The sequence below is a fragment of the Triturus cristatus genome, chromosome 2_1 (assembly GCF_964204655.1).
Source record: "Triturus cristatus chromosome 2_1, aTriCri1.1, whole genome shotgun sequence".
Lineage (NCBI taxonomy): Eukaryota > Metazoa > Chordata > Amphibia > Caudata > Salamandridae > Triturus > Triturus cristatus.
In genome coordinates, this window is record NC_140581.1 from 893,059,120 (window position 1) to 893,073,174 (window position 14,055).

Below are 14,055 nucleotides of genomic sequence, written 5' to 3' on the forward strand. Positions count from 1 at the left end.
TGCAAGATTGACCTTTGTTCAGCCTGACAGACACTCTTCAGGCCTGGAAAAAGGAGGGTGGTGTGGCACCTCAGTCCATACGGACCTGCTGCTGCTGATTGTACATAGATATTGTGAAGAGCCAATATCTATGTCACAGTTAATAAACATAGATATTGAGGACCTAATTCACAAAGGTAAACTTACACTTCAGTGTAAGCATTTCTTTTTTTGTTGGTACGAGTTAATAGGAGCACTCCGCACATAAATTAGTAGGCTTGTCTTAAATGTCGTAACGAATTGTAAAGTCCAAGAAAGTGTGACTCAAAGCATGCCTCATTACTTTTTAATTTTTCAAATGTGTAGAAAGCAACAAATTACCCACTTTAGTACTTCCAGCTAACTCACAGATATCAAGCACACTTTTTTTTAACAACTTTGTGTACTAACAGGCCAATTCAGAAAGGGACGCAACCAAAATCGTTCCATACATAGTTGTGTGCATAAACCGTGCATACATTTCTGCATAAATGTAATTCACAAAAAAGAAGTGGAGATTTCTGCTTAGGTTTAGACATACATCTGCCAGCCCCTTGCACTCATGTGAATGATAAAGCAGATAGACATATGCTTCAACATTGAACCACAACATAACTGTAGCTGTGGGCTGTAAAACCTGTGTTTTTCAACCTGGTGTGAAGCAATGGAATGGTATTGAGCATGCACTTCAGTTGCATCTCATGCCTCTTGAGGAACGTAGGAAATATGCCACACTTTTCTACAAACACTTAGGCAAGGCAGTAATAACAAACTAAAGCACATGAACACAACCAATACTGAAAGCCCTCTCCTCTTCCTCTTGTGCTGTTCATAGCCCTAGAATCACCAGAGTCCATTCAATATGCAGACCATCCTACTAAAGAGAAAGAACAACTTCTCAGAAGAGGAGGCAGGGTTTATGGTCAACTTTCTAGTTATCCTCTCTAGGAAACTGCACAGTCTGATTCCACATTGTTGGTAACCGGGCAACCGGGTTAGCAGTCACCAGGTTCCCAGCACAATGGTAGCTTGGCTCGAGCGGTAAGGAAGACAGGCACCGTGTTAAGCGTACGTCACACCCTCACAATAACCATGCGGTCATCCATGCCAAAAACGACACTACACCGTAAAAATTATGAAAGAAAGTAGTTTGTCTTTATCTTATTTTCTCTTAGTTGCAGGTTTCAAAACATACATACAATACCATAAGACTTTTCTTGAAAGTAGCAGGTCAAATAAATAATACCACAGTGGGGTTTCAATAAATAGGATCAGGTCATAAATAATCACGGAATAAATATAGGTGCAATAAATACAGAGGGCAAATAAATACTGTCAGACAATAAATACAATGCAGGAATAAATACAGTCAGACAATAAATAAAACGCCTTCAATAAATAATATAGGCAATCAATAACAATTGCAAATCAGATCACATTTATGAGGTAGTTTGGTTTTACTATGCCCAAGTACAGCTTGTGGTCACTGGGGTGGCCTGGGGATGTCCCACCTAGAGTGGTCAAGGCTGGGGCCTAAGCTGAGGTAGAATGAGGGTAACCTAAGGTTCTGGCTCTCCCAACTACACAGTCCCTCACACAGGTCCCTGCACCAGTCTCAGTTCACCCCCCTAGCACTCCCAGGCTGGTCCTAACACCCCTCTAGCCCCTAGAATGGTCTTTTAGGGCTCCACAGGGCCTCAGATGCCCTTTCTACCACTTACTGTCCCTTCTGCGAATATCGGCTCCGCTGGCGCCGAGTCGACGCCGTGAGACGGTTCCGGTTCGATGTCGCGTCGATCTGTTCCACTTGACGCCGTGTCGATGCCGTCTGGCGGTTCCGGTTCGATGTCGCTGGGCGGCCTCGGTTCGATGTCGCGTCGATCTGCTTTACCTGACGCCGGGTCGGTGCCGTGAGGCGGCTCCGGATCGATGTCGCTGGGCGGCCTTGGCTCGATGTCGTGTTCCGGCGTCACAGGGTCACGGTCTCCCCGCTTCCGGGTGTCTCCGGAGTGCGACCTCCACTCTCGACCTCCGTCGGCTCCACCTCGGGTTCCGGCGACTCCGGAGTGCGATCTCCACTCCCGACCTCCTGCGCGCTTCACTTCGACCTCAGGCGACTCCGGAGTGCGACCTCCACTCCTGACCTCCTGCGCGCTTCACCTTGGTTTCCGGCGACTCCGGAGGGCGGACTTCACTCCCCCGTTGACGCCTCACCTCGACCTCAGGTGACTTCCTACTCGACCTCCGATGACTCTCCACGACCTCCGTCGGCGCCCCCTCTCGACCTCTGGCGGCTCCGGGTACGACGTCTGCTTTCTGTCAGCGCCGCTTCTCCACCTCGGGCTCCAGGTCTCCAGGCTTCTCGACGTCAGGACTCCAGGAGGACACTGCTGTACAGGTCAGGAACTTGCTGTTCTTCCTTTGTAAGGCCTGTTCCAAATGTTCAGGTCCTTAAGACGGTTTTTCTGGTCTTGGTCCCACACAGGGCTCTAGGCTGGGCTTGGTCAGTAGGGACTAGCATCAAGGGTGGGTTTCTGGACCCCACTCCAAGCACTGGTTTCCACCCCTGCTGCCTCACTCCTTCCTCCTTCTGAATCTCTGTCCTCTCTCCTCTCCAGTCAGGTGCCAACTGCCACTCTGAGATGGCCTCCCAACATTCTAAACTGCCTCTCACAGTCACAGGGTTCCAGAATGTTACGGAAGGTTCTAGAAATCTCCAGTGGGTTCTGATGATGTCACAGGTGACAATGGATGGCCACCATTTTGTGTCTCAGGCCCTCAGACAGAAGTTCCAGGGGTAGGGAAATGGCTCCCTGACCCTGCATCAACACTAAAAAGTCTGGTGGTTCCCAAAAAGGAAAAATTATAACAGGGTTTGAGGCAAAAGTGGGACAAAATAAATAATGATGAGGAGGGACCACCCAAAGGGCTGACAGGTCTAACACGCGTCCCCCCCAGCTGAAAGTGGGGAGAGCTACCCAACCCCTTGGGAGTTCTCATCACTAAGGCGGAAATACCTTGAGAGACCGTCTGCATTGGCGTGGTCCACTCCAGGCCGATGTTCCACCTGAAAGTCCATTCCCTGTAGGGAGATAGACCACCTTAGCAGCTTGGGATTCTCCCCCTTCATCTGCATCAGCCACCGAAGGGGTCTGTGGTCGGTCTGAACTAGGAAGTGCGAGCCAAACAGGTATGGCCGCAACTTCTTCATAGCCCATACCACGGCAAAGGCTTCATGCTCTATTGCACTCCACTTCTGTTCCCTGGGAAGTAGTCTCCACAGGTTGATCCAGACCCTCTTCATTGAGTTGCGATAACACTGCCCCAATGCCATGTTCCGATGCATCCGTCTGGGCAATGAACTCCTTGGAAAAGTCTGGGGCCCTTAAGACCGGGGCCTCGCACATGGCTTGCTTCAGTTTCACAAAGGCCTGCTGGCAAGCCTCCGTCCAGACTACCCGTCGAGGTTGTTTCTTGGACGTAAGCTCCGTGAGGGGGGCCACAATGGTCCCATACCCCTTCACGAAGCGGCGGTAATATCCTGTGAGGCCCAGAAAAGCTCGGACCTCAGTCTGAGTCTTGGGGGGTTCCTAGGCCATGATTGCCTCGATTTTTGCCTGGAGGGGTTGCACCGCTCCCCTACCCACCAAGTGTCCAAGGTACACTACCGACCCCTGCCCGATCTGGCATTTACTGGCCTTGATCGTTAATCCAGCTTGTTTCAGGGCCTGGAGAACAGCTTGCAGGTGACGCAAGTGATCCTCCCAGCTGTTACTGAAGAAGGCAATGTCGTCCAGATAAGCAGCAGAGAAACTCTCCATTCCGGCGAGGATCTGGTTCACCAGACGCTGAAACGTGGCAGGTGCGTTCTTGAGCCCAAAGGGCATCACGCAGAACTGGTAGTGGCCCGTGGGCGTGGAGAAGGCTGACCTTTCCTTAGCTCGATCAGTCAGAGAGATCTGCCAGTACCCAGAAGTAAGGTCAAAGGTACTCAAATATTGGGCAGCTCCCAGCCGGTCAATCAGTTCATCCGCCCTCGGGATCGGATGAGCATCAGTCTTGGTTACTGAGTTCAGTCCCCGGTAGTCCACACAGAACCTCAGTTCCGGTTGGGCCCCCGGTGGTGCAGCTTTTGGTACTAGTACCACCGGACTGGACCAGGGGCTGCTGGAAGGTTCAATCACTCCTAGCTCCAGCATCTTAGTGACTTCACTGTGAATGCTGGCCTTCACCTTGTCTGTCATTCAGTAGATCTTTGACTTCACAGGTGGGCTGTCTCCTGTGTCCACGTCATGGATGCACAGGTGAGTCCTACCCGGAACAAGGGAGAACAACGAAGAGTACTGCCCCAGGACCTGGCGGCAGTCCTCCTGCTGTTCAGGAGTTAGGGATGGGGAGAGAATCACTCCCTCCACCGACCCATCCTTTTCTTGAGACGCAAATAAGTCGGGGAGAGGCTCGCTTTCCACGTCCTATGCTCCGTCAGTCACCATCAGCAATATGACTTCGGGCCTCTCATGGTGGGGTTTGAGGCGGTTGGCATGCAGCACCCGTAGAGGCTGGCGAGGGGCCTTAAGATCCACCAAGTAGGTAGCCTTACCCTTCTTCTCCAACACCTCAAAGGGTCCTGACCAGCGATCCTGGAGGGCTCTAAGCTCTCCTGGTTCGATCACCCACACCTTCTGGCCAGGCTCCAACTCCACCGGGTGAGCATTGTGGTCGTACCACGCCTTCATCACTGCTTGGATGGCTTCCAAGTTGTCAGAAGCTTGCTTCCACAACTTAGCCATTTGGCTCCGGAAGGCCAGCATGTAGCTCACCACGTCCTGGGGAAGCTTTCTGGGAGTTCTTTCCCATCCGTCTCTCACCAGGCTGAGAGGTCCACGCACAGGGTGCCCATACAAAAGCTCGAAGGGGCTGAAGCCCACTCCCTTCTGTGGCACTTCCCTGTAAGAAAACAATAGACAGGGTAGGAGGACGTCCCATTTCCTCCGCAGGCTTTCAGGCAGACTTCTGATCATGCCTTTCAAGGTTTTATTGAACCTCTCCACCAGACCATTGGTCTGGGGGTGGTAAGGAGTGGTGAACCGGTAGGTCACTCCACACTCCTTCCACATGGCCCGCATGTATGCTGACATGAAGTTGGTCGGGTAAAGATTCCCATCAGGGCCCTAGCCACAACAGGTGCGGTAATGGTCCTCAGAGGTATTGCCTCTGGGTATCGTGTGGCATGATCCACCAAAACCAGGATAAACCTGTGACCAGCTGTAGTAGGCGGATCTAACGGACCCACAATGTCAATGCCCACCCTTTCAAAGGGGGTGCTAATGACAGGAAGTGGTTCCAGGGGAGCTTTCAGCTTCACCCCTGTTTTCCCACTGGCTTGACAAGACACACATGTCATTTGAGGCCAATAAAAGTGTGGGACAAGACGGGCAAAGGTCTTGTCTTGCCCCAGGTGTCCTGCCAAGGGGATCTCATGAGCCAACTCCAAGAGAAAGGCTCGATAACGTTGAGGGACTACCAAGGTCCGTGATGATCCGTGCATGGGTGCCTTGGGTTCACTGTAGAGGAGGCCATCCTCCCAGTAAATGTTGTAGTTCCCCTCAACGTTCCCTGCTGCCTGTGCTTCGGCCTGTCGCCTCAGTCCCTCAAGGGTAGGGCACTCCCTCTGGCCCTTGCAGAATTCCTCCCTGGTCGGCCCTCCCTCCACATGCCACTCGGCCGGGATGGGTAGGTTCCCCAGTTCGGTAACATCCCCCTCCGCGGACTCCTGGTCCACCACCTCCGGTGGCCTATCCATCTCACGGGGCGCGGATGCCGAGGCAGGCTCCTCCTGTCCTCGGTTCTTCCCTTGATCAGCAGCTGGCTGGGCCTTTGTTCCAGGCTCCAGCCGAAACGAACTCCCCCTCCAGGTAGTCGTAGACCCTGTGCTGACACAGGCCCAGTTAGGTGTACCCAGCATCTCAGCATGAGTCCGGTATTCCACCTCCTTCCAAGCATTATGCTCCATGTCATTCCCCAGCAGACAATCGACTGGCACGGCAGGGCTTACGGCAACTCGAAGTGAACCTGCAACCCCTTCCCATTCAAATGGAACCTCGGCCACCGGATAGTGGCCCATTCTGCCGTCAGCCATCGCGGCAGGGTGGAGTACATTGGGAATTACCCGCTCCGGAGACACCAGCTGGCTACGTACCATAGTCATACTGGATCCTGTGTCTCTCAGAGCCTCCCCTCTTTGGCCGTTGATGGTGACCCACTGCCCATACTTTGTGGTATTTGCGGGCACCTGGATCTTAGGAACCATCTCCCGTTCTCCCAGGGACACTAAAGTGACACCCGCCCACTCCCTTCCCTTATCTAAGGGCATCTCCTCCCCGAGCACTACACTAGCTACTCCGGGGGCCTTTCCTCCGATGGGAGGGGGTGGTCTTTTCGGGCACTTCACATCTCCCTTATAGTGTCCGACACCACCGCACTCGTAGCAATGGACAACCCTTGGCTGCTGACTCTGGCCAGGATTAGGGTTTCTGGGTGGGTTAGCCCTAGGGGTGAATCCTGTTCCCTTCCCGTGAAAACTATTTTGGGGGCCTTTAGAGAACTCCATTTTCTTTTCCCCTCCCTCTTTCTTCTGGGGGGCGCCCTGTCCGGTCTTTTGAGAGTCCCCTCCAGTCCCCCTTGTGGACACCCGGGTACTAGCCCAAATGTCCGCCTCCTCAGCAAGCTTCCGGGGATTGGTCAGCTTGCTATCCACCAGGTGTTGACGCAGTTCAGGGAAACATTTCTCGAGCAGGTGTTCCTTCAACATCAAATCAAACAACCCCTCGTAGTCCCTCACCTCACTACCTTGTATCCAACCCTCTAATGTCTTCTTTGCATAGTCCAGGAAATCCACCCAATTCTGTGTGCCCAGTTTGTGGCTACCCCGGAACTTCTGTCTATACTTCTCGGGTGTTAGTCCAAACTTCCTCACGAGCGCCACTTTCATGGTGGGGTAGTGGGTCTGCTCATCCTGCTCCAGGGCCAATAATGTATCCCTACCAGCTGGAGGCATGTATCTATACAATCCCCCTCCCCAATATTTCTCTGGAACCCCATGGATTCTTAAAGAGACCTCATAGGCTGCTAGCCACCTGGCGATATCATCACCCGCACTATAGCTAGCTACTATGTCTTTCGGCAAATAGGGTTTGGATTCCCTGGTGACTTCTCTTTCTTCGCTGCCACCACTAGGAACAGGGTGTGCCCCGACCCGTAGGATCTGGAGATCTATCTCCCTGAGCCTCAACTCGTGAGCCATCCTCCGTTCCTCCTTTTCTTTCTCCAGCTTCGCCAAATCCCATGTGAGCTGTCTTTTCTCCCTCCGGTCAGTGAATTCTGCTTCTAATAAGCCGTTGCTAGAGACACTGCTGCCCTTCCTTGAAAGTGTTCTAGGCCCTGCTACTAGGTTCCCCACCTCAGGTTGGTACAAACCAGCCTCCTCGCTGTCAGGCTCTCCATCCCTGTCCTCCTTCTCAACCTTACTTTCTCGTCGTGCCTCCCCCCAAGCCCTTAAGCTGGTCTGGAGCTCACCCTTCTTTGCACCTTGGGAACAAAACACCCCCTCTCGCTCACAAAACTCTCTGAGTTGGGCCACAGTGTAAGTTTCCACATCTTCCAATACAAACTCCATTTTGCCCACTCAGGATAGAAGACAGTTGCTTACAGAAGCTATGCAGGGGGGTACCTTTTGTAATACCTCCTCCCACCACCAGAAGTAAATTTGGAAAAAACAAAACTCAAAATTAGGAAGTCCGCTTGGAGAAAACTCCCGGTGTAGGCCTATGGACTACCCACAGTTATTGTCGAGTGGACGCAAGCACAGCTCTATCCCACCACTGAACACCAATTTTATGTTGGAAACCGGGCAACCGGGTTAGCAGTCACCAGGTTCCCAGCACAATGGTAGCTTGGCTCGAGCGGTAAGGAAGACAGGCACCGTGTTAAGCGTACGTCACACCCTCACAATAACCATGCGTTCATCCATGCCAAAAACGACACTACACCGTAAAAATTAAGAAAGAAAGTAGTTTGTCTTTATCTTATTTTCTCTTAGTTGCAGGTTTCAAAACATACATACAATACCATAAGACTTTTCTTGAAAGTAGCAGGTCAAATAAATAATACCACAGTGGGGTTTCAATAAATAGGATCAGGTCATAAATAATCACGGAATAAATATAGGTGCAATAAATACAGAGGGCAAATAAATACTGTCAGACAATAAATACAATGCAGGAATAAATACAGTCAGACAATAAATAAAACGCCTTCAATAAATAATATAATCAATCAATAACAATTGCAAATCAGATCACATTTATGAGGTAGTTTGGTTTTACTATGCCCAAGTACAGCTTGTGGTCACTGGGGTGGCCTGGGGATGTCCCACCTAGAGTGGTCAAGGCTGGGGCCTAAGCTGAGGTAGAATGAGGGTAACCTAAGGTTCTGGCTCTCCCAACTACACAGTCCCTCACACAGGTCCCTGCACCAGTCTCAGTTCACCCCATAGCACTCCCAGGCTGGTTCTAACACCCCTCTAGCCCCTAGAATGGTCTTTTAGGGCTCCACAGGGCCTCAGATGCCCTTTCTACCACTTACTGTCCCTTCTGCGAATATCGGCTCCGCTGGCGCCGAGTCGACGCCGTGAGACGGTTCCGGTTCGATGTCGCGTCGATCTGTTCCACTTGACGCCGTGTCGATGCCGTCTGGCGGTTCCGGTTCGATGTCACTGGGCGGCCTCGGTTCGATGTCGCGTCGATCTGCTTTACCTGACGCCGGGTCGGTGACGTGAGGCGGCTCCGGATCGATGTCGCTGGGCGGCCTTGGCTCGATGTCGTGTTCCGGCGTCACAGGGTCACGGTCTCCCCGCTTCCGGGTGTCTCCGGAGTGCGACCTCCACTCCCGACCTCCGTCGGCTCCACCTCGGGTTCCGGCGACTCCGGAGTGCGATCTCCACTCCCGACCTCCTGCGCGCTTCACCTCGACCTCAGGCGACTCCGGAGTGCGACCTCCACTCCCGACCTCCTGCGCGCTTCACCTTGGTTTCCGGCGACTCCGGAGGGCGGACTTCACTCCCCCGTCGACGCCTCACCTCGACCTCAGGTGACTTCCTACTCGACCTCCGGTGACTCTCCACGACCTCCGTCGGCGCCCCCTCTCGACCTCTGGCGGCTCCGGGTACGACGTCTGCTTTCTGTCAGCGCCGCTTCTCCACCTCGGGCTCCAGGTCTCCAGGCTTCTCGACGTCAGGACTCCAGGAGGACACTGCTGTACAGGTCAGGAACTTGCTGTTCTTCCTTTGTAAGGCCTGTTCCAAATGTTCAGGTCCTTAAGACAGTTTTTCTGGTCTTGGACCCACACAGGGCTCTAGGCTGGGCTTGGTCAGTAGGGACTAGCATCAAGGGTGGGTTTCTGGACCCCACTCCAAGCACTGGTTTCCACCCCTGCTGCCTCACTCCTTCCTCCTTCTGAATCTCTGTCCTCTCTCCTCTCCAGTCAGGTGCCAACTGCCACTCTGAGATGGCCTCCCAACATTCTAAACTGCCTCTCACAGTCACAGGGTTTCAGAATGTTACGGAAGGTTCTAGAAATCTCCAGTGGGTTCTGATGATGTCACAGGTGACAATGGATGGCCACCATTTTGTGTCTCAGGCCCTCAGACAGAAGTTCCAGGGGTAGGGAAAATGGCTCCCTGACCCTGCATCAACACTAAAAAGTCTGGTGGTTCCCAAAAGGAAAAATTATAACAGGGTTTGAGGCAAAAGTGGGACAAAATAAATAATGATGAGGAGGGACCACCCAAAGGGCTGACAGGTCTAACACACATACCATCAGTGGAATGGAGAAGCAGGAGTTCTGATAAGACCTTAACAATAGTGTGAATGCACTGAGGTGGAATGACTCATCTTTTGGGAGATGAGAGATTGCATGTCCAGGACAAGTTCAACATGATACAGATCACAAAGGTTGCCCCTGGGAGAGGACCAGGATGATTCCTCCGACTCCTACCCACATAGCAGTGTATCCTCAAGACCATGCACCACACTAGCAGCATGCCAGCCTTTTCAAGGCGAGGTCAGTTATACACATGACTTAATGAAGCAATGCATGTTAACCATTTCTGATGTAATTATTGCACAAACAGAATTAATGCAACACGTGCACACTGGGTTAAATTCAGCGAATACAATCCCAGAGCAAGCCAGCCACCGTCTATTCTAATGTGACAATCCAAGTACCTGTCTATCATGCTGTTGTCAACAGCACCGTAAAGCTCCATAGTGACACAATTCTCTTTAACCAAGCACACCCAAGAGAAAAATAAAGCCCAAATCAAGGCAATGAAAACAATGAAGATGCATACAGTCTTGCACTTACATTGCTGGAAAGGCTCTGCTGTATGAAAATATTTATAGGATTACACATATGTCTTATTTAGACTAATGGATGCTTTCAGGCTTTCATTAAATTAGTGGCCTGGGCAGTCCCTTGTGCAGGTGGTGAATAACCATTACCAAGTGTAAATATAGTTTCCAACGTACTTAATTTAAGTTACACCTGAAAAAGCAGGCACATTTTACACACACAGGCACTGATTATGAGTTTTAGGCAGAGGGGCACCACGCCGTCACCGTGCCACTGCTCCGCCAAAGCTTGCCCCACCTACCTACAAGATTACAACTTTTTACTAGTCTGGCAGGTGGGCAGCATGGCAGTCCCATAGCGGTGCCTCTTGTAAAGGCGACGGTGTGATTAAAAAAGGCACCACAATGGGACCACACTACAAAGTTCCAGCACAACATGGACAGGAAAGTCCATGCCATGCAGGAACCTATGTGCATGCACACAGGGGGGCACATGTTATGCCCCCCTCTGTGCATACACCTATGTTTGAGGCATAGGGAGTCCCTGTAGGGCCCCCTTTGTTTCCTCTCTTCCAGGCTTTTCATGGCGGTGGAACCTCCATGAGAAGTGTGGGTGAGTGGAAACTCATAACATGCTTGGTGGGTCCGTGGGGTTCCCGCCAAGCATATTGACGCCTCTGACTGCTGCTTTTACGCCAGGGAATGGCAGTTCCCTGGCAGATCCGGCAGTCCTAGGGCAGCCTGACTGCCCGAGTCAATTCAATTCAAAAACTTTATTCGATCATATATAATGATCATAAAAGTACATACATACAGTAGTATAAAAACATGAGGATTCAGCAAATTTTAAATTAATCACATATCATAAAAGTAGAGCTTTTCCTCATACATATCGATTTTAAAATATATACAGCAGTAAAATAACAAATGTCCTGTGAATTAAGTCCAAATAAAAGCCCCATGGCTGAAACAATATTAAAAACTTTATATTTTTTAAAGAGTGGTTTCAGGTATACTTTTCGAAGATGGAGATAGAGAGGGCATAACAATAAAAAATGCTCCGTACTTTGTTTAGTAGTCCCATCACACGGGCAGGGGGCAGTAGTATATGTCTTCATTACAGGATACGCAACCAGCAAATGTCATAATCGGGCGGTCGGACCGCAATTGAGGCGGTGGCTGGATCCACCACCACCACAACACCACAACGCCAGACACGTAATAGGGCCCACAGTGTGCTTTCCTAAGTTTGTTCTATGGATTTGTGACTTTTTAAGTTGCTAAACTAACCCAATTCGTTAATGTATTTGCTAATGAATATATCTGTGTGAATTGCACATCACTAGCAGAAGAAAGTATTTCCCACAAAGGTAGGTAATACTCGCATCTGTTGCATTAAGACACAATAAAGTGGCAAACAAGTACTGCAAGTAAATGTTTTTATTCCCATCTCTCTGTTGTGGAACAATGGAAGACAAATAAGTGGATATTGCTAATTTGCTGTTGTGTGCTTGCCTCTTGTGAGATGTAAAATTTAATACTAAAAAAAGACTTCCTGTCCTTCAAAATATGGGTGAGCGAACTAACATGTCACACCAATAAATAGCTTTGACTTTGGGTCTGATTTAGAAAGGTAAATCTACATGTAGAGATCTCTGTATGCTTACATTTATGCCTATGTGTGGTCAGAGATCTCTGCCTGGATGGTATTTACCATTTTGGGGTAGAAATATCAATCCTGTAATAGGATTTACAAGGTTCCTCTCTCTTACACAAAAAGGTGTAAGCTGTTATGACAGAATTTATAGCTGTAAAGTTACTACTAATTACTTTACAAACATATTTTTGAAATAGATCTATAGGCGAAGATCTCTGTGGAAAACTGACCTAAATCACACATATCTGACAAACATTAACCCTGCAAGCACATTATTGTAGCCTATACTCTAAGCTATGCCCTCTTTCCCTTGACTGTGTTACATTGCACACTCCCAGACATGTGCTGTAGTCTCCAGGATGGAGTCTACACCACTCAAGATGGCATTTCTGTTTTATTTTTAAATATGTGTATTTGCTGGATTGCTGTGTTACTAATATATTCTAAATGTTAAATTTGTTTATTATCTTTTTGTGTGTTGTAAAATGTATTTTCTTGTTATAGTGTATGACTTTTTAAAATATATGTATTTTTAATATTAAATGTGTTGTGACTATATATGGACGATACCAAGACAAACAGATCACAGAACACCTTATTACTACCAATAATGATGAACGTTTACTCTGAAATTAGAATTACAATAACAACTAAAGAATAATCACAATTGTAATTGAAAACATTCTCCTAAGATTAAGTCAATGTGAAAAGTGGATGTTGAATGGAACTTTTCAAATATGCCCTTGAACATTAATACAGAAATAAAAACACGATCCATAGTGAATATCATAACAATAACTTACCCCTAATTGATGCACTGTTGCCTATCACACAAAGTATATCTTATTAGGAACTTTTAAATCACATCAAACTAAAAACTAACAACTACTCTCCACACAAAAACATAAAAGAATTTGAACAGGCAATGATACAAACAATAGTGGAACCATACGCATAGTTAGCCATACAAAGCTGCTGTTACCAGTTCAATCACAGCATATGAAAACATCTGCAAAAATCTACACTTCGTGTAGAATATACAATAAACAGCCAGTTTGCTTTTAATATTAAACTGGTAATAGCCGTAGCAAATGTATATGTAACACATGAACTTAACAAGTACAACATACTAATAGAATACCCTGTTATACCACTATTGGGCTACTTTGAATACTCTTGGGTTGGTAGACTGCGCTGTTCTAGACGCAGCCTACATCCCAAATTACAAATACCATGGTGGAATGTCTACAACAGCACCATGGATCAATCAGAAAGAACAAAGTTACCAACAACTAATGATAGAACAGCCAGTAAACTAAATTAGATCTGAAATAACTAAGCAAAGCAGGGAAATGTGTGAAATGCTACAATTCGAAGCCAGACTCTTAACAAAGGAAGAGACTACCTAAGAATAATAGCTGTATCACTATTATAAACCACCTATCAATATACTCACAACTAAAATTTAACAAAAACACTAGAAAAACATAAATAATTTTAAACAAATATTTAAGCAATTATTTTTATAAATCATTCTATAGTAAAAATAAATTAATACATTACAAAATAAGACTGATTCATAATAATTTATTTCAATACTTAATTTAAAATGTGCATTAAAAAACAAAAAGATTCCATATAGAAATATACAATGCATCTCAGAAATTAAAACATACACATATAAAGTAAAACATTTCAATTGTAGTAAAAGCAAAATACATTTGGATTTGAAAATATCACATTTCCCTAACAAAAACGATTCTACTGATAGTTGTGCAGCTGATGTATTTGATCCACCTCTAGTTCCAAAAAACCTAATCCACAAAAATGTAAAAAATGAAACAAACAAACCACAATTAACGCAAAAATCTCCAAATTAAATCCTCCAAATAAATCCACAATTATTGGAAACCATACAAATCTCATCAAAGTAAAAACCCACTCCAGGAAATACAAAAAATCTTAAGAAAT